The following is a 19,555-nucleotide window of genomic DNA, read 5'->3' on the forward strand; positions in this document are numbered from 1 at the left end:
AACGATATAAAACTAGGCATAGCACTATGGAGATCTTTGCATGTAAACCTCTTCTCTGGAAACCTTTACTGCTTACTGGAGTGGTTCACAACCAGGACTATACATTAGAAGAAATTGGGTTACTAAAATATATATATATATATATATATGTATACATATATATGCTGATTATATATATATACATATATATACTATATATATCAGTATATATTAAACCATACTCTAGATATATTCGAGTATTCAGTATATAGTAGATCTACTCAGATATAGTACTCAACCATACTCAGTATAGATTAAACCATAACCTCTAGAAATGGAATCAGGCATCAGTATTTTTAATAACTACCTAGGATTTTTTAGTGTTTGACATTATTGATCCACTTAAAAACCTTCAAATTCTCTGATTCATAAGCTAGGCTTCTCAATTCACAAACTTATTTTTAAATTTATTTTCTATAAATATATTGTATATTTTTGCCTAAATTATGTTTTCTCTAAATTATATCCATAATTATATCACACAGCCATTGACTATTCAATTTTACAAACTGATCATCCTGCTTGAATATACTTTGATGTCATTTCTGGAAAGAAATATAGAGGCAGTTGTAGAAAAAATGATAATTTACTTACTGAAAATGATGGCAATATTTAATTTTATTTAAATCTGTTAAAATTCATGATAAAGATAGCTATTAATTTGATGGATTCTTTTCCTGAGATGTATTAATAATTAAAATTTCCTAACTCTCTATTAAAAGATATATTTAAAAATCTTAAAAGTTTAATTTTTAATTTAAATACTTTTTAAATAACTTCAAAAACTCATAATATATTTTTATTATAAATATAATGATTGTTTCTTAAAAAGAACATGGAAAGGAGAGAAGCCTGCACACACACAAAAACCACCCAAAGTTCCAAAATATATAAAGACATTTTTTTAAGTTTAGTATAAATTATTAGAATACTTTTTATGAGGTGATAAAATTCCTAAAAACTACAAGTTTTTCACAGGAGTAATTACTAAGGATTTAGAAAAGCATTTTGGCAAATATATTCCTATAAAACTATTTATTCACATCATTTGACTCTAATCCCTACTACCTCTTTTTTTCCGTGAACAATGACCTCTCTCCAGTACTACTCTATTGAAGTCCTTGGTTATTTCAATAACTGTGTAGATAATGACTTAATACACTGTCTTCTCAGATATTTATACTCTTCCATTAATCCTTTTCTCACCTTTCTATACCCATTCACTCCTTTGTCCATGAGTTAGACCTATGACTACCAATAACTACAACCCCTTCAACGTACCAGTTTTAAGTATCCAATACGTAAGGTACCATCTCCTATTTTCCCATTTTTACACTTTCTAGTAGTCTAACTCCACAATCCTTCACTTTTACCAGGATCTATAATCCAGTGATATACCAATTTTTACATTGCACTAATTTTTATTCATCCTCTTTGCCACTTACACTGAAACATCTGTCCTCAACTCCTGTGCCCCTGCCCCACTTTGTACTCACTTGACAAAAACCTAATATTGATTAATTACCATTTCCCTACACTTACACTTATAGGGTTAACCCTGCCTAACAAGGGAAAATACAAACATGCTGACTGATCTGACTTTAAATACATGGTGGTCTAATCCTAGATTGTTCCTCAAGACAATGTCTTATCTCTCTTCAAATGTCCTATACCTCCTGCCGTTCTCAATTTTAGTTCCTAGTTCACTAGAAGACCAGGAATATTTAGAAGAGAACACAGGCAATTTAATTTTGACACATCTGCCTGTCTCTATGTGCATACTACCTCCATTCTGTTACCATGAATTGTCTTTCATTTTACCTAAGACCATAGACTTAGTTTGCTCTGTATCCATTCTATATCATGTTCACAAAGGCTTTATTCCTGAAATTGTCCCCATGTTATCCTGAATCATCAACATTTATTCTTGTACTCTGATTATTACCATCAGCATGCAAGCATGAAGTTATTTTCTTATCTGTCAAAAATTCTGTCTTGACCTCACTTCCTCCTCCAGTTACTAGCCCATTGCTTTATGTCTTTTCACATCTACATACACACAACATCTACAAAGAATTTCTCTTGTCTGTAGCTCCATTTATTTCATCTTTGTCTCTCTTGAACCATACTCGCCAGGTTTTCACCTTCCACTTCATTGACAGTGCATTTATGAATGTTACAGTGGTGTCCACTGCTAAATCCAGTAGCTAGTATCAGTGCTCATATTACAGTGGCAAGGAAGACTTTATTCAATATTAAATGACAGAGAGAGACTGAACCCAGCTCTACTAAAATGAAAGGCAGGAGAAATTTTAAGCACTGGAATGAGCTAGTGGAAATGTACTGGAGGACTCTGCAGGGGAGAGATGGATCAATGGGCTGTGCCTAGTACACTGAGTTATTCCCGAGTTTACAAATGTTTTTCTCTGTGATTAGACCATCTGTATTTCCTAACTGGCACCCACTGAAGTCAGGTTCCTACCCTCCCACAGACATGGGGAGATAAGGATGCTATATCCTTTGATGTTTACATTTCAAAGAAATGGTTCTCAGGTTCTTTATGAAGAAATTCCTTAGTTTGTAATATTGGCAAGAAGTTGGGAGAATAGTTACATATATTTCAAAGTGGCAGAGATGAAAATATAATTGCAAGTTTTCTAAATTAAATGTTCTAAGAAAAGGAGATTAAAGGTTACAGCCAGGAAGAAACTGTCTAAAGTTTAGTCAAGCTAAGGGAAATGTTAAGGCCATCATGGCCAGATCCTATTATATAATGGGCACAGGGAGGAATTTTTTTTGTGTACCATAGTGATCTATTGAGTATATTTTGATACTTCCTAGTTCAATTTTGATAGTAAAGGACAATTGAAGGATCTAAGACCCCTCAAACATACAGGTCAGAGTTATGATACCAGATAAACTACCTAGAACAGCAGAGGTGCCAGCTACAGAGCAATATAGAATGGATAAAGAAGAGTTTAATAATTAGGATCTGTGGCAGCTTTGAGAAAAGCAACAGAGCAGGACCTATAGTTATAGGATCCTTTCTGTTACAGGATCTCAGGAGTCTCCAGTCTAGACATCTCAACTTGCAACATTGCTAGATTTTCACTGTTTTTTCACAGTCCCAACTCGTCCAATATTCCCCGTGTAATAAATGAGAACATTAATCAGAATATTGTTTTGATTCTGGTTTTCCTCTGCTTAATTATTTATACCAATTCTTCATTGTTTATAATATTGTATTCAAATCTTTCACTAAAACAGGTTTTCATAGTCTGGTGCCAGTTTTGGAAGCCAACTTTAAACTCTACTATTTTATAGGAATGTCTTTTACTTCTACTTTAATTTTTACTATCTATTCTTATATATCAAGGTCATCCTTCCCATGCACTTACAACTTTGTTTATGATGATTACTCTGGGTAAACATTCAAATCTATACCTTTCCTGACCCTGTCTCTTTTATTAACCCTCTTTGATTATAATTAGGTAATAGCCATCCTTCATTTGACTCAGTGGTCATGATTATCATCTTTATTATTCATTAATTCACAGTGAGAAACAAGAATTGGACATCTTATATACAGCAATTGCTTTATTAGATGGAGTGAAAAACATACAAATAGCTCTGTCAAGAAATACAGAAACTCTTAAAAATAACATAATTTTGTCATTAACATTTTTACTTAGCTTATGGTTTGTACTATGTCATTTTCTTTTCTAATTTTTTTAATCTGCATAAATCTCAGATTTCCCAATGTATTAATAATTACCTCACGTGCAGTAAAAAATATGATCTCTCTCTCTGCCTTACTCTCTTTACTTTTATGAAATTACAGTGACCCCAAAATATGCATTTGAAAATTGCTTGTTGAATTGAACTGACAGAATATAAATTAGTTTGGATAACATATTTATATTTTATTAGGGAAGAAGGAAATAATCCTATGAAATAGCTGCCAAGAACTTTTCATGTATTAAAAAATTAAAATTAAATATAATCTGTGAAGAATATGCCTAAAGGCTCCTTATGCTATCAGACTAAAAATGAGAATCAGGCCATTATAACAACAGTCAAAACTTATTTTTCATAAAATTTGGAAGCTGTAGAACAAGATGACTGTCACCAAAGATAACCACCTTTTCATATTCTAGATATTTTTACAGTGCTAGATGTCATTTCAAGTTTCATCTTCAACTAAAAAAATAAGTTCAAGAACTGAGTGTCATCAATAAGTTCTATTTCCTTAACTCATCAGAGACTAGTGTAAATAAGATGACAACACTTGGGGCGCCTGGGTGGCTCAGTCATGAAGCGTCTGCCTTCGGCTCAGGTCATGGTCCCAGGGTCCTGGGATCGAGTCCCACATCGGGCTCCCTGCTCCGCGGGAAGCCTGCTTCTCCCTCTCCCACTCCCCTCTGCTTGTGTTCCCTCTCTCGCTGTGTCCCTCTCTGTCAAATAAATAAATAAAATAAAATAAAATCTTTAAAAAAGTCTATAAAAAAAAGATGACAACACATAACAACAGAAAAAAAAATTTCTTTACCTTATTGCTTACTTTACAACTCATCATGTATGTTTATTAAATCCTTAAATTATGAAACAAATATCATTTTATTACCATTCTACTGCATCACTATGAAAAAAGTAAATGTATTTATAAACATAAAAAGAAAAAAATAGAAAAAGACAATGACCAAAGGAAGGAAGGAAGGCGGGAGGAAGAGAGAGAAGAAAGAAGGAATTACAAGAAAGGAGAGAACAAAGACAATTGCAGAGGGTTGACCAGCATTAAAATTTCCCTGGGATTGCCAGGAATATTACTTAAGTTAATCAGTGCATTCTATGACATTCATGCACCACTTGAGAGTAATTTCTTAAGATGAATATAAAGAAGTACTAAAGGAATTCACATACCTTTTTTTGCTATAATGAGAAGTCTGACTACATTTTCTTTTCTGATATATGACTGCTGACAGTTTTTAAGTCTAGCCTCTCTCTGTTCCACTTGTGTCCCATATTTGGACACACTGATAGGACAGTCTATGTGCTCCGTCACTCAACATGGAGGGGAATCGGTATTTTAAACAATGCAAGCCCCACCTGTGCTTAAACTCTCACCTGACTCACCTCCCAACTACAATAAAAACCCAGACCAATTTCTTTTCCTTGCTGGCTCAAATGATTTAGGGCTAGCTTGAGAAGTCTGCCCTGCTCTCCCCAGACACCTCGATTATGTAGATAATAAAACTTTTTATACCTTTTTGGTACGTTTTGCTTCATCAGTCTCAACATCTGAACCAAACCTCGGGTAGGGGTCCATCTGCCTCTGTATGTGCCCATGACATGCTGCCCCAAGTAAAATCATATTTTTCTTGGCAAAACTTATGGCAAATATGCTCAAAATGAAGCATTGTGTTCACATTTTCTAATAAATCAAAATGAGAACACTCCAAGAAGGGATTTGAAATTTGGAAATTTATGAATCTCATCTACTCTGAATCCTTAATAACTGATATACTACCTGCTCTTTATTTTTGCAGTCTGATAACAGCTAACCATGTTGGGCACTTACTCAATGACAAACATTGTGCTAAGAACCATGTGCCCTATTATCTCATTTAGTCTTGTGATAACATTTCTGTGTGATAGTGTTATTCATTATTTTCATTTCCTGATGAGAAACTTAACCATAAACAGATTAAGAATTTGTCCAGGGGCACCTGTGTGGCTCATTTGGTTGTCTTCCTCTCTTGGTTCTGGCTCAGGTCATGATCTCTGGATCCTGGGATTGAGCCCTGGCTCGGACTCCATGCTCAGCTGGGAGTCTGCTTCTCTTCCTCTCTCTCCTTCTCCCTCTGCCCCTCCCACCTGCTTCTGTGTGCATGTGCACTCACACTCACCCTCTCTCTCTAAAATAAAAAAATAAATAAAAAAAAAATAAAATCTTTAAATTAAAAAAAAAAATGATTTTTTCAAATATACCCTGATCTGAAATTATGTAATTCATTCAAGTTTACCCTCAGAGATTATGTGATTCATTCAAGTACTTCTTCATATTCATCTCAAGAAATTACTCTCAAGTGGCACTTTAATGTCTTGGAATGCCCTGATCAGCTGGGTGTGGAGTCTGCTTGAGATTCTCATTTTATGTATGTATTTTAACTTTGCTTTCCTGACTTCAAATTTCATGCTACTAGTCACTCTGCTTTGTTGCTTCACCGTGATCAACAGAGAGTTCAATAAACAGCCAGCAATAAAGAGTTCCAGGAATATTTATGAGATCAAACACTCATATAAAGAATTGATATATTTTTCAAAAATACCAAAAGCTAAATGTACTTTTTATTTATAATTATACAATTGAAATATAGTCAAAAACATAATTCATGAAATTAACAGATACATCAATTTCTATCCTATATTTTAAGTCTTCAAAGAATCATCAAGTTTTAGGATCATAGTGATCACATTGCCTGTCAAAAAAACAAAAATATTTTGTTGTAAGAAAGTCAACCAGACCTAGACCTCCTTCACAATTGGATTATTCTAATTCTTTGCCTTAATGTAGCCAACAGTACTAATTCCAGTTTTCTAGATTATTAGCATTTGTTAGAACACTGTAAGTTTCTATGATGCCTGAATGGCTCAGTTGGTTAAGTGTCCGACTCTTGATTTTAGCTCAGGTCATTATCTCAGGGCTGTGAGATGGAGTCCTATGTCAGGCTCTGCGCTGGGTGTGGAGCCTGCTTGAGATTCTCTCTCTCCCTCTCCCTCTGCTCCTCCCCTTCCTCCCCCCAACTTCTCTCTCAAAAAAGCAAAAACAAACCAACCAACCACTGTAAATTTCCAAGGATTTTTTTTCTATAAGAAAAAGAAGCTAATATTTACTTAGCACCTAATATGTGTGTTCACACTGATGTTTTAAATGTACTATCTTATTAAATTCATAAATTGAAAAATAATAATGTTAGATTTTACTCACAGTAAGGATTATTTTATTTGTAATTTGTGTTAGCCAACAGGTCTTTTGATATGTCTTACTAATGGGAAATTTATTTACATATAAGAGTTTAAAATATGCAGTTCCAGCATTCTCCCTAATTCTTCATAGATATGTTTTGACTTTTTCAGTTTTAGCTATATTTTAGATATATTTGGAACATCATCCAACATGATTTAAATGTATTTTTATAGTTACACTAGGCTTTGTCATCAAATGTATTTACGTACATCCATATTATAATTCAAATTATACATGTCCTTCAATGCAAGGAAATCAGAAGTCAAAACTGATTACAAGGTGAGGATTGTATCAAGGTCACTGTATTTGCACCTGCTATGAATTGTTATGTGATGCTTTCTTTTTTTAGCATGTGCCATTTTGCCTTTTCAATTACTGAAAACCACATTTTCTGCTATATTGCTTGCATCTACAGTAATCTCTGTCTTATATTTGCGTAGTTTGCTCTTTTGATGTGCCTTTGCATAAAAAATACAATTTTTCAAATCAGGCAGAAATTAAATTCAGGCTTTAGAAATAACATTTGTGACTACACATTTAAAAAGCTTTATTAAACATTTAAAAACATGCTTTCCTTTGGGAGTAAAAAAATAAACCTGGAGAATTTAGACACTTTTGCAAATATATCTATATTATTCTAAACTAATCAAAGGCTTTGTTATAAAATAACAGAGAAAATTTATAAAAGGAGTATAACCTGAATCTATTTTCCAGAATACTCTATAAAACCTATATTAGACAGGAATAATCATAATTTTTTCTACGATTAACAGTATATAATTTAAATAAGTTCAAATATAGCATGATTTGGTAAGTCTATATTTTGTTTTGTTTTAAAAAATAAATATGTATAAGTCTTAAAATAATCTCTAAATCAAATCCAGATCTGATTAATCTGTACATATTTTCTGAATTATTTCACATATGTATTCTGGGATATAAATGTATATAAATATAAGTGGTAAAATACCCCAAATTAATTTATATATGATATGTATATATGTATGTGTGTGTTTGTGTTTATAGGCACATTTGTACACATTTGTGTATGCATCATAAGAAGCAGAAATAGAGGGTGCCTGGGTGGCTCAGTCAGTTAAGTGTCTGCCTTCAGTTCAGGTTATGATCCAAGGGTCCTGGGATCCAGTCCCACGTTGGGCTTCCTGCTCAACAGGGAGCCTGTTTCTCCCTCTATCCTTTTCCCCCTGCTCGTGATCTCTCTCTCTCTCACCCTCTCTCTCTCTCTCTCAAATAAACAAATAAAATCTTTAAAAAAAGAAGCAGAAATATATATATAACTACAAATAGAAAAATGACTACATTCCTTTCCCACAATCAGAAACTGCAGACAAGGATGATCTTTGACTAATTACTAAATTTTTATGAGCAATTATTTAAAGAATCTGGGGTCTTTGTAACTAAGAAAGCAGTTATTAGAAACTAATTTGACTCAATAATGGATCTGTATTTTCTTCTTTCTGGAACATATTTAAGGACAAAAGTTGAAAGCAAAAGTGAAGTTTCAAAAAAGCTAGTACAGTTGCTGAGGATTTTTTGTCTGCCCAGCTGAACTTCCTTTTGAAAGCAAACTCATCTCAGAGCTATCCCAATTCTACCATTTAGTGGGGCTGGCTTCCCTTCCCCTGCCTCAGGATTGGGCATAAAAAATAAAATTGCCTGGGGCGCCTGGGTGGCTCAGTTGGTTAAGCAACTGCCTTCGGCTCAGGTCATGATCCTGGAGTCCCAGGATCGAGTCCCGCATCGGGCTCCCTGCTCGGCAGGGAGTCTGCTTCTCCCTCTGACCCTCCTCCCTCTCATGCTCTCTGTCTCTCATTCTCTCTCAAATAAATAAATAAAATCTTTAAAAAAATAAAAATAAATAAAATAAAATAAAATTGCCTGGGCACCTGGGTGGCTCAGTCAGTTAAGCGTCTGCCTTTGGCTCAGGTCATGATCCCAGGCTTCTGGGATCAAGCCCCACATCGGGTTTCCTGCTCTGCGGGAGGCCTGCTTCTCCCTCCCCCACTCCCCCTGCTTGTGTTCCCTCTCTCGCTGTGTCTCTCTCTGTCAAATAAATAAATAAAATCTTTAAAAAAAAATAAAATTGCCTAATCTAAGAAATCAAGGCCTCGGACACAGTAATTGGTTTAGAAATCCATGCAATCCAAATAGAAATAATAAAAGATATTCTTAAGAACTTTTCTGGAGCTGTAAGAAAACAAAATACTGACCTCTCTCCCCTCATTATTCCTGAAGTTTATTGTTTTGTTTGTTATTTTTCATTTAAGATTCTGACCTGTAAAGATGATATGGGTTTGGGATTTTCAATGCCTTTATAGCCATGGTAAAGGAGGGAGCCTAAGAATAAAGCTGAATAAGAACAGCAACAACACCCAAAAAAATTGAGAGATAAAAATCTCAATGACATTTATCAAGAATTAAGTCTTGCCATCTTTAATCATATCCAATTATTTGAATTTCCCAATTTTATAAGCATATATGAAATCAGATAGAGAAATAGATGTTGGATGATAGATGATGATAGATAGATAGATAGATAGATAGATAGATAGATAGATAGATAGATGATAGATAGATGATAGATAGATAGGTGATAGAGCGAGCTTGCATGTTTCCTTTAGGTATCTATCATTTACAAAGTTCTAATTAATGAGAAATATAAAATCATAAATGAGCTACATAAATATTCAGTACTTCTCCCACTGTAAAAAAAAAATGAGTTTACAGGTGCACGTGGGTGGCTCAGTTGGTTAAGTGACTGCCTCTGGCTCAGGTCATGTTCCTAGGGTCCTGGGATCCAGCCCCTCATCAGGCTCCCTGCTCGGCAGGGGCCTGCTTCTCCCTCTGCTTCTGCAGCTCCCACTGCTTGTGCTCTCCTGTTCTCTCGTTCTGTCAAATAAATAAATAAAATCTTTAAAAAATGAGTTTACAAATATTGAGGAGATATTTTCTTTTTTTTTTTTTTTTAAAGATTTTATTTATTTATTTGATAGAGAGAGAGATAGCAAGAGCAGGAACACAAGCAGGGGGAGTGGGAGAGGGAGAAGCAGGCTTCCCGCCGAGCAGGGAGCCCGATGTGGGGCTCGATCCCAGGACCCTGGGATCATGACCTGAGCCGAAGGCAGACGCTTAACGACTGAGCCACCCAGGCGCCCTGAGGAGATATTTTCTATTCCTATTTAGGAGTTTAGATTATATTGTCTCTGAGTTAACATTTGTCCTTGGGAAATATATGATGTGAGCATATCCTTAATTAATTAATTAGTGTATTAATTTTTTTACATAGAAGACTAGGGAAAAAGCAAAGAATTTCTGCAACTGACACAGGGAGATCTCGAAGGGCAATGGACTCAGGATGCCTACTGCTGTCTTTATGTGTATTGTTAAGACCTGTAGCCTCAGACTGCTCTGTAGAACCGGCTATGCTATAAACAGCTACAGACTCTTCTGCTTAGAGCATTATTCTACCCTGATTATCTCTTACTGTTGGAGGAGTCACCAAGAGGATATGACCACCAGTTGAGCCTCAAGCAAGACCTAGTCACCTTTTCCCCTGTTCTTGAAATGCCCATTGTTCTTACAACGGGAATGGTTTCAAGGACATAAGCCTTGAGAGAGTAAGGCGTTGTTGAGACCACCTGGACTGAGTATGTGACTGAGTGAGTATGGGCACTCCCTGAAACACCGGCTGACTTGATGTGTCTGCTTGAGGAAGTGTGCGCAGGGCACTGCAGCAAAGAAGGGCAGTGAACAGTTGCCACAGTGGGCTGTCCTCTACAGTGGGCAGTTCAGCTGGCCACCAACACCCAGCTAGAGACTGAAGGCTGAGTGAGAAAGTTGGAAGACGAGCTGAGATTAGAGAAGGACATGTGGATGTCCACTACTCTGCTGGATTCAGGGCTGGCAGACAAGGTGGGAGAGCAGGATAATACATTGGAGAACTTAGTGTGCTGTTCTGCAAAAGAGAAACACTGACAAAAGCCAGGAATGGGTACAGGCTGTGAAAAAGATCCAAGACAGAGAGGGAACTCAAAAAGCCAAAATGCTATCCCAAGCAGCTGAAAAGAGTCCTAAAAAAATAACCTGGAAGCAAATGTGGTTTGACCTCCTGGCTGTTGGGATTCCACCTGGACAGGTGAACACTGACAACCCAATGCTGTGTTGGTCAGCTTGTGGAATGCCTTAAAACCTGAACAACAGTTCAGAGCTGCCCTGCCTGCCATTACCATCCAAGATGCCCCTGTCTGCTCCAGCAGAGGCCTCAAGGGTATAGTCCTATTTGGGGTTGATGCATTCCACCAATGGATGCAGGTCAGGATTGCCTCGAGGTAAGGGCCATTGGGGGCAATCAGAGGCCTCAAGTTGGGTGAACTATTCACTGGTCCCCCAGAAATAAACAAAAAGTGATGGCTCTGGTTGACACTGGGATCAAATGCACTCTAATACATGGCAACCCTCCCCTATGAGAATATGAGGTTTTTTTCTCTTCAGTAGCAGAGAAGATATTGGGCATTAATATTCTACAAGGTGAAACTATGCAAACTTCTATCAGTGAAGTCCATCTCTTGGTTAGAGTAATCAAATGAGAAAAAGCCAAATGGCTCATTGCAGGTGACCAGGGACTACTGAGAATTGAATAGGTAGTACCTGCGTCCATATGGCTATGGCCAGCATTGCCACCATCTTAGATACCTTGGCCATAGTCAAAGGAGTATACCATGCTCTGATGGACTTAGCCAATGCTTTTTCTAGTACACCTGGCCTCTAAGTTATAAGATCACTTTGCCTTCATGTGGGAAAGGCAAGAATGGACCTTTCAAGTGTCTCACTAAGGCTAACTGTACAGCTCCACAGTATGTCATGGGATGATAGCCCGGGTCCTATCCCTGTTCTCCTTCCCCACATCAGTAAAATGGGCCCATTATATTGATGATATAATGTTAACATGTGACAATTTGCCTCTGCCACAGGATACTCTGCAGATGTTGCTGTAACATCTATGAGGTAAAAGGGGTGGCAGACCCACAGAAAATTAAAGGCCCAGGCACCACCATAACGTCCTTGAGGGTCATTTGGTTGGGTAAGACATGCATTGTCCCAGAAGTTGTGATTAAAAAGATGGAAGCCTATCCAACCCTAAGAACATGAAAGAGGTGCAAACCTTTGTAAGGATTTTGGAATTTTGAAGGACATTTATTCCCCACTTGGCACAGTGTTTTTGTCCCTTAAGCCATTTGGTTAAAAAAGGGCATATGTGGCACTGGGGATCAGAACAGCAAGCAGCATTTGAAAATACAAAACTACTAGTGAAACAGATTAAAGTTCTGGGCATCTCCCAAGCAGGGCTACCATTTGAGTTAGATGTGTCTGTGACTGTGGAAGGCATGAACTGGGCACCGTGGCAGAGACAACAGGAGAGAGTACCACTAGGATTTTGGTCCTGGTTCTAAAAGGGGTCAGAAGCCTGATATACCCCCCTAGAGAATAGCTCTTAGCAGTGTACACAGCACCCCTCAAGAAAAAACATCATATTATGGTAAGAAATTCCATTCCTTTCAAGGAGTGGGATGAATATATGTTCCATTGACCCACCTCTGCCATAGCTCAAACTCCCACACTAAGTGGCATGCTTATCAGCAGCAGAGGGCACCCAGTGTGCCAGCCCATTGTATCTAGAAATATAGGTGCTCCTGGGGCGCCTGGGTGGCTCAGTTGTTGGGCGTCTGCCTTCGGCTCGGGTCATGATCCCAGAGTCCTGGGATCGAGCCCCACATCAGGCTCCCTGCTCGGCGGGAAGCCTGCTTCTCCCTCTCCCACTCCCCCTGCTTGTGTTCCCTCTCTCGCTGTGTCTCTCTCTGTCAAATAAATAAAATATTTAAAAAAAAAAAAAAAAAGAAATACAGGTGCTCCTAGGTCCTGTCAAGTATGTAGATCCTGCAAATGCCCCCAACCCTATTCTTGTGGCTCCCTCTGCAACTGGTCTTATATAGACGAGTCTAGCTAGGGCAAACTGCCCATATGGATTGCAGTCGCTATTCAGCCAAACACTTACATCATCTAAATGACAACGGAGAAAAACACAGCTACCAGTGGGCTGAACTCAGTTTGGCTAGTGATCACTCATGAGCCATGGCCATTAAGCCTTTGTACCGACACTTGGGTTGTTGTAAAATGGATTCACTCTATGGCGTGGACAATGAGAAGCCGAGAGGTGGATGAGGATGAATAAGTCCTGTGGGGTCAGGATATGGGGAAAGACATTGGGTCTGCCTGCAAGAACCTCAGGCAGTCCTTACTCTCTTCCACATCCTGACTCATAAGGGGCTGACACCCCCCGGAGATCATGGAGCTGATACCCTAGTTTGGGTACAACAACTAGCAACTGATCCTTCAGTAGATACACAAGACTGGATGCATAGAAAGTGGCCACGATAGCACCTGGGTGGGATGGCGTATTGCCAAGAATTCTGGACTACCCCCGAATTGTAGTGACTTAGTTAATGCAGTAGCAGCATGTCCTGTGTGTTCTAAACAACACTCAAGGGAACTGCCAAACGATTCTGGAGCAATTCATTAGTGTTTCCAAATGGGGAGGGATTGGCAAATTGATTATTTTGGTCCTCTTCCTCTGAATGAGGGTTCTAAATTTGCCTTGGTTTGTATGGAGTGTGTCTGGCCTTACTCAAGCTTTCTTCTGTGGCTGTGCAGACCAGGCTGCTACCGTTAGGGGATTAGAGAAGCTGAGTACCATGTATGAATACCTTTGTTGAATAGACAGTGATCAGTGGTCATATTTCAAAGGTCATGACATGTAAAACTAGGCAAAAGAACATGATGTTTCATGGAGGTTCCATCTCCTCTACCACCTGTAAGAAGCAGGGTTGATAGGGAAAATAGAATGTTAAAGTGCAGGTTAAATTATTAACAGGTAAAACCACCTTGGCGGGGTGGGCTAAAGTACTATCCCAGGATTTAATACATTTGAAAGATCAATCAGTAGAGCCTATTGTCCCATATGACAGACTGGGGACCCCTGCTGAAGCACCCAATTCTATAAAAATATGGAAGTCTCAGGAAATAGCCATTGCCCCGACTCTTACTATGGATCAAAGTGCTATGCTGCCGAGAACACCAAACCCCATCATGCCTGACAAAGGAGATATCTACTAGAATTTGAAATGGGACATTCCACTAGGATAGGTGAGTTAGTTTGCACCCCTAGATGAAGGGGACCTGCTCAATCTCCACTGAGATCCTGTTATTCTGATGCAAGCTGGACCTGTGGAAAAACACTATACCTGGAATAGAATATGGACTACTGAAAGAAGGGAGAAGATGGGGGTCTTGTTCTGACTTATCTCACCCCCAGTCCATCTCCTCATGCCTCTCAACACCATATGGATAAAGTCCATTTTCCATTGGTATGATCACTTGGTGGCTGACTTCGTCCCCTCCATTGGCTCGACAAACATTATAGCACACATGGAAGCCCTTGCTAAATTCACCCAACAAGGGGCGCCTGGGTGGCTCAGTTGTTAAGCGTCTGCCTTTGGCTCAGGTCATGATCCCAGGGTCCTGGGATCGAGCCCCACATCGGGCTCCCTGCTCCGCGGGAAGCCTGCTTCTCCCTCTCCCACTCCGCCTGCTTGTGTTCCCTCTCTCGCTGTGTCTCTCTCTGTCAAATAAATAAATAAAATCTTTAAAAAAAAAAAAATTCACCCAACAAACCTTAAATGGTGGGTGGCAAAGCTTGTTTTTATTGAACATTGAAATATCTTTAATGAGAAAAGCTGTCCTCCAAAATAAGATAGCTTTGGATATTATTATTACTGCCTCACAAGAGGCACCTGTGCCATATTCAAAGAAAATGTTGTGTGTTCCTATCTGATGAATCTGCTAATGTATCAGTATTAAATCACATGAGGATACAAGTAAAAACTCTGAGTAATGGGACCCCCAGTCTAGGTAACTTAATAAATCAGTGGTTCTGATCATGGGGCTCTTGGTGGGAAAACCTGTCACTTAATTTTAGAATCATTATTTTAATTTGTGTTTCTCTTGGATGTTCCTATATTGTTGCTGTGGTATCTGCCCCCAATGCAGCTAGATAGCTGCCAAATGAACCATCTTCATGTTAATGAGACCAACAGCTGACAGGTCAGGGCACACTGTGGGAGAGGGAGACAATAAGGTTGTAAGAGCCAATCACAAAGGATGGAGTGCTGGAGGAAGTCACTGAGAGTATCTGAATGCTCACTGACACTTGAACTGGACCCGGGCAACTACAGGTTCCTCACCCTTTTCCTATCCTTAGAATATACATTCCACACACCATTCTCACAGTGAGCACCATTTCAAGAACATAGCCTTGAGAGAGTAAGTTGTTGTAGAGACCATATGGAATATGTATGTGACTGATGCCCTTAAGGTTTCGATATCCCCCCTTACCCTCAGGGAACACATTCCCAAATCCCTGGTGGATACTTGAAACCTTAAATAGTGCCAGAACCTAAGAGATACCATGTTTTGTCCCACGATAAAGTTTAACTTATAAATTATGCTCAGTAAGAGATTAACAATAATAATAAAATGGAGCAATTATAAGTGACTGTAATAGAAGTTATGTGAATGTGGTCTCTCTCTCTCTCTCTCTTTCAAAACATCTTATTGTTCTGTACTCACCCTTCTTGTAATGAAATGAGATGATAACATGTCTTTGTGCTGAGACAAAGTGGGGTGGATGACGTAGGCGCTGTGAATGTAGAGTTAGGAGACTATTGACTGTCTGTGATTCGCCAGAAGGATCATCTTCCAGACCTTGGTTGACTGTGGGAAACTGAAAGTTGGGGAACCAAAACTGCAGAAAAGGATGAACTTGTAAGATTTGGAGGGCCGGTGGGGAGATCTAGGCATCTTGGGGTGGCCCAAGGCAAGCCTCGTATGTAAGTTCCCTTGCTTATTAAACCTGCCACTTACCCACCTGGAGTGTCTGCCTCTCTCTGTGGTCTCTCTCTGGCCTCTGTCTGTGGGGACCAGTGTGTGAACACCTACTTGGAAAAACATACTTATTACTGGAAGAAAATTGACATTGTGACAAGAATACATTTGTGGATATTGAGTAAGGCTTTCCAAAAGTGTGTGTGATGGCAAAAATAAAAGAAGTGGGCACTTTGAGGAAGAATTAAGGACTTGAGACAAGATAATAAGGTTAGGACCTAGACTGCACACTTAAAGGATATTCTCTTGGACTTCAAGGCTGAAAACACAAATCATGAAAATGAACTCCATATACTAAAATATGGAGTAAAGTTTTCATGATAGGGATTGCAATTCTCTTTAGAATAATTAACTGAAGTCTGATATATTTGTGTAACATCTGTGATGCTATTGTGTTTAACAGCATAACCCTTCTCATGAATGGAAGTATTTTACCTAAAGAATGTGCATCATTTAAAGGCAGGAATCAGGAATCTATGTCATAAACATATAAAAAGGTGATCTACCTCACTCATAGAAAGGGAAAAGTAATGAGCACTGACTGACTGGAGTGTAAACATCCATGGAGTTACTTTGGCTATAACCTTTAAAACTAAAAATGTATCTATCCTTCAACCCAGATATTTCTGATAAGGAAAGATTTTCAAGATACACACACACAGACACACACACATAATTTGGATATATTCAATATTGGATATGTTGGATATATCTTGTGCCTTGTCAATTTTTAAAATTGTATACATTTTCTATTTATTGTCCTGTGCAGATATTACTTTTTTCAAAATGAATTAAAAATTTTTTTTAAAGATTTTATTTATTTATTTGACAGAGAGAGACATAGCGAGAGAGGGAACACAAGCAGGGGGAGTGGGAGAGGGAGAAGCAGGCTCCCCGCAGAGCAGGGAGCCGATGCGGGACTCGATCCCAGGACCCTGGGATCATGACCCGAGCCGAAGGCAGTCGCTCAACCAACTGAGCCACCCAGGCGCCCCAAAATGAATTAAATTTTTTTAAAAAGATTTTTTGTTTATTTGGGAGAAAGAGAGATAGAGATAGTGAGAGAGAGCACAAGCAGGGAGGAGAAGGAGAAGCAGGCTCCCCACTGAGCAGGCAGCCAGACGCAGGGCTCGATCCCAGGACCCTGGGATCATGACCAGAGCCCAAGGCAGACACTTAACTGACTGAGCCACCCAGGTGCCCCAGAATGAATTAAAATTTTAAGGGAAAGAAAGACACGTAGAAATAGGATGGATGTTATCTTGGAAAAAAAAAAAAAGTCCACTAATCAAGAAACTTTTTTCACTCTCCTTGAAATAACCACTATTATTATTGTGTATGTATTTTTTTTTTTCAGGCTTGTTACAGGCATTCAGAAACTCTGTTTCTTGTCTTTTAACGTTTTTATGATTTCTTCTGTGGCAGAGAATTTTTCATTTGAATAGAGTATAATTAAACACTATCTTTCTGTGTCTTTTTTGTTTTACTAATAAGGAGTTAGACTTTATTCATTTCTTATTATGTTCCAGGAACCCTTCTGTAACTTTAAATGCATTAACTCCCTTAATCCTTGATATACCATATTATTTGGTGAAATTAGCCTAGGAAAGTGTAAATTTATGCTGTTGGCACCGTAAGTGGCCTTTTTCTCCACCACTGTGATCACTCCATCCATGCATGTACCCCACCATGCCATTCCTGAGGTGGACTTGTTCAGTGTCCTTTCCATCATGGATGCTTTCTGGTGGCACTAACATTTGATACCAGAATCTGTACATCTGTGCCCACTCCCATATATGTGCCCATGCACACACATAGCAGACCTTCTTGTTTCTGGTCTTCTAGTCCTTCTATTCACAGGCCCCTGACCAGATAGTGAGGCCACCAGGAATATGTCAATACTCTCACAATGGTTCAAAGTTCCTTCCTTATAAAGCAGATGTCCTGCCTTATGCTGCACCCATTGAGATTTTCTTTCTCTACTGTTTTTCAAGGCCTCCACTGAGTGTCTATTTAATGCAGCCATTTTCCATTTTTGGCTTAAAGCCACATTCCAAGTTGACCATAAACCAGGCTCAAGTTTTGCCTCCTCTTTCAGTTGACTATGCTAAATCCTGTATATTGTCATAGAAACCTAAAAACATTCTATTTACACTGCTCTTCATATATTGACTTCACTCTATCTTTTACCATGGTGAGTTCTGTATCTCTCTTATCATCGCTAGATATAATCAATCACTGGAGGAAATACGATGTACTTATAGATATGGAGTCAGACGTGTGCCCAAATCTCAGCTCTCTTTCTCAGTATTTAAATAGGAATCACTTTCTTCACCTGTAAAAAAAAATGGCCTATAATAAGCCACAACTGAGACTGTCCCTAATGATCCCGCCTCCTTCCGTTCATTCACTCTCTCGTGAAACCCCTTGGTTGGATCTAGTGACTTGCTTCAAAGGAAGAGAATATGCAAAAAGTAATAGGAAGTCACTTCTGAGAATAGTCTTAAAGTGACTGTGGCTTCCAGCTTATTGTTCTTTTTTACTCTTTTCTTGTCTTCCTCACTTGCTCTGAGAGAAGCTTATGGTGCTACATGGCCAACTGCCTTAGAAGGGGAGGTATGGCAAGGAGCTGATGTCCTGGTCCACAGGCAGCAAAGACCTGAGATCTGCCAGCAATCATGGGAGTGACTTTGAAAGCTAGTTCTCCCCTAGTTGAGCCCTGAGATGACTACAACCCTGGTCCACAACTGCATTACAACTTTGTGAGAGATCCTCATTCAGAGGCATACAGCTGAACTGTGCCCAGATCCCTGATCCGTAGATATTATGATGTAATAAACATTCATTGTTTCAAGCTGCTAAATTTTAGGGTATTTCGTTAAGCATCAGTAGATAACTGCTAATCCAATACCTATCAAATAAATTGTTGAAAGGATTAAATGAGTCAATTGTATAGCATAATACACATCGCTTTGTTTTTACTTATTTTACTGTTTTTTTAATTTATTTAACTGTTTTAATTTTACTTAATTTCCAGGTACTAAACAGGTCATAAAAATGGGCTTTGTTTGCATAACCAGTTATCTCCAAAAGACTATATATATAATTATATAATATAATAATATATTCATAAAATCACATTAGGATTACTTTATTCTTAAATATAATGTATTAATTAGTACAAATATTTAATATACACTAAAATCATTTCTAATGTTTCTCTGAGATTCATATTGCAAGTACTCTAAATTCAAAGAAACAAATTTCTATTAGTTAATGTCAAACTTTTATGAACAAGTGCAAGGAAATCATATATTATTCTTTGCAGTAACGTGCCTTCTTTTGAGATATTTTCCAAAACATACACATAACAACCAATATGGCATTAGAAGAAACACTGATTAATTCACAAGTACTTTTCTTTTTTGCCACTCCTAGCTGTGACCTTGGGTAAGTTAAATTATCTCCTTA

This window comes from Phoca vitulina, unplaced genomic scaffold, assembly GCF_004348235.1.
Source record: "Phoca vitulina isolate PV1807 unplaced genomic scaffold, GSC_HSeal_1.0 scaffold2, whole genome shotgun sequence".
Classification (NCBI taxonomy): domain Eukaryota; kingdom Metazoa; phylum Chordata; class Mammalia; order Carnivora; family Phocidae; genus Phoca; species Phoca vitulina.